Raw genomic sequence first — 2,275 nt, 5'->3', positions numbered from 1 at the left:
GCGTCATTTGCTTTCTTGACTGCTGCTTTCATGAATGTTGATAGTTGATCCAAGAAGAATGAAGTCCTTGACAACTTTAATCTTTTCTCCATTTATAAGAATACTGTTTATTGGTCCAGTGGTGAGGATTTTGTTTTCTTTACATAGAGATGTAATCCAGGCTGAAGGCTGTGCTCTTTGATCTTCATCAGTAAATGTTTTAATTGCTCTTCACTTCAACAAGCAAGGTTGTATCATCTGCATATGGCAGATTGTTAATGAGTCTTTCTCCAATGCTGAGCCCACATATTTCTTCGCAGAACCCAGTTTCTCAGAATATTTAATCAGCATACAGGTTAAATAAGTATGGTGAAAGAATACAACCCTGTCACACACCATTCTTCATTTTAAACCATTCAGTGTTCCCATGTTCTGTTCAAACAACTGCCTCTTGGTCCAGGTACAGATTCCTCATGAACACAATTGAGTGTTCCAGAATACTCATACTAAGCAATGTTGTCCATAGCTTTTCATTACCCACACAAGTGAAAGCATTTGCATAACCAATAAAGCACAGATAAATATCTTTCTGATATCCTCTGCTTTCAGCCAAGATCCATTGGACATTAGCAATAATATCTAGCATTTCACAGTCTCTTCTGAATCTGGCTTGAAATTCTGGAAGTTCTCTGTTAATGTTGCACATGGAACATTCTCCAGACTAGACCATGTCTTATGCCACAAAACAAATCTCCATAAAAGTATAAATATCAAAATAATACAAAGCATCTTCTCACACCACAGTGCAATCAAATTAGAAGTCAATAATAGGGAGACCAAGAAAATAAAGTCAAATACATGGAAACTGAATAACACATTGCTGAAAAGCCACTGGTAGTAGCAGAAATTAAATGTGAACTAACAAAGTTCCTAGAAACAAATGAGAATGAAAACATATCATATCAAAATCTTCGGGACACAATGAAAGCAGTGCTGTGAGGACAATTGATTGCAATAATTGCACACATCTAAAAAGAAGAAATAACCAAAATGCGCACATTAACACAGCATCGACAACAATTAGGAACAGACCAACTGAGGGAAACTACAACCACCAAAAGAAAAGAAATAATAAAGATTAGAGCCTAAATAAATGTAATAGAAAACAGGAAAACTATAGAAGAACCAACAGGACACGAAGCTGGGTCTTTGAAAGGTTTAACTAAATTGACAGGCCATTGGCAAACCTAACAAAAAAAAGAGGGAGAAGACAGAAATAACACACATTAGAAACCATGTTGGCGATGTCACAATGGAGCCAAAGGAAATCAAAAGGATAATAACAGATTACTAGGAAATGTACTCCAACAAATTTGAAATCTTAGAAGAGATGGATAAATATTTGAAAAAAACACGACCTACTTAACTTAAATAGAGTGAAGTAGAAAACCTGAACAGACCCATAACAAAGGCAGAAATTGATCAGATTTGATACCAAAAGAAGTCCAGGCCCAGAAGGCTTCACTGATGAGTTCTACCAGACATTCAGAGAAGAGCTGTCACCAACTCTACTCAAATTATTTCAGAATTTAGAGGGAGATGGAAAACTTCCTAATGCATTTTATGAAGCAAGCATAATCCTCATACCAAAACCAGAGAAGGACATCACTAAGAAAGAAAATTATACACCAATGTCCCTCATGACCATGGATGCAAAAATTCTCAACAAATTCCTAGCCAACAGAATCAAGCAGCACATCAAAATATATAATACATCATGATCAAGTGGGATTCATATCAGAGATGCAAGGATGGTTCACCATTAGAAAAATGATCAATGTAATCCACCATATAAATACGAAAAAAGGAAAAAGCCACATGATCATATCGATTGATGCAGAAAGGCATTTGACAAAATCCAACATCCATTCCTGATAAAAACACTCAACAAAATAGGAATTGAAGGAAAACTCCTCAACACAATCAAGAGCATATACACAAAACCAACAGCCTACATTACTCTCAATGGAGAGAAACTGAAAGTCTTCCCCCTGCAAGCAGGAACCAGATAAGGATGCTCTTTGTCACCACTCCTATTCAATATTGCTCTGGAAGTCTTAGCAAGAGCAATATGGCAAAACAGGGAAATTAAAGGCATCCAAATTGGCAAAGTGAAAGTAAAACTATATCTATTTGCAGACGATGTGATCCTATATGTAGAAAACCCCAAAGACTCAGTAAAAAAAGCTACTAGACCTCATTGGAAGATTCAGGAAAGATAAGGTCAACAAACAAA

The sequence above is a fragment of the Chrysochloris asiatica genome, unplaced genomic scaffold (assembly GCF_000296735.1).
Source record: "Chrysochloris asiatica unplaced genomic scaffold, ChrAsi1.0 scaffold00002, whole genome shotgun sequence".
NCBI classification, from domain to species: Eukaryota; Metazoa; Chordata; class Mammalia; order Afrosoricida; family Chrysochloridae; genus Chrysochloris; species Chrysochloris asiatica.
This window is presented reverse-complemented; position numbering follows the sequence as displayed.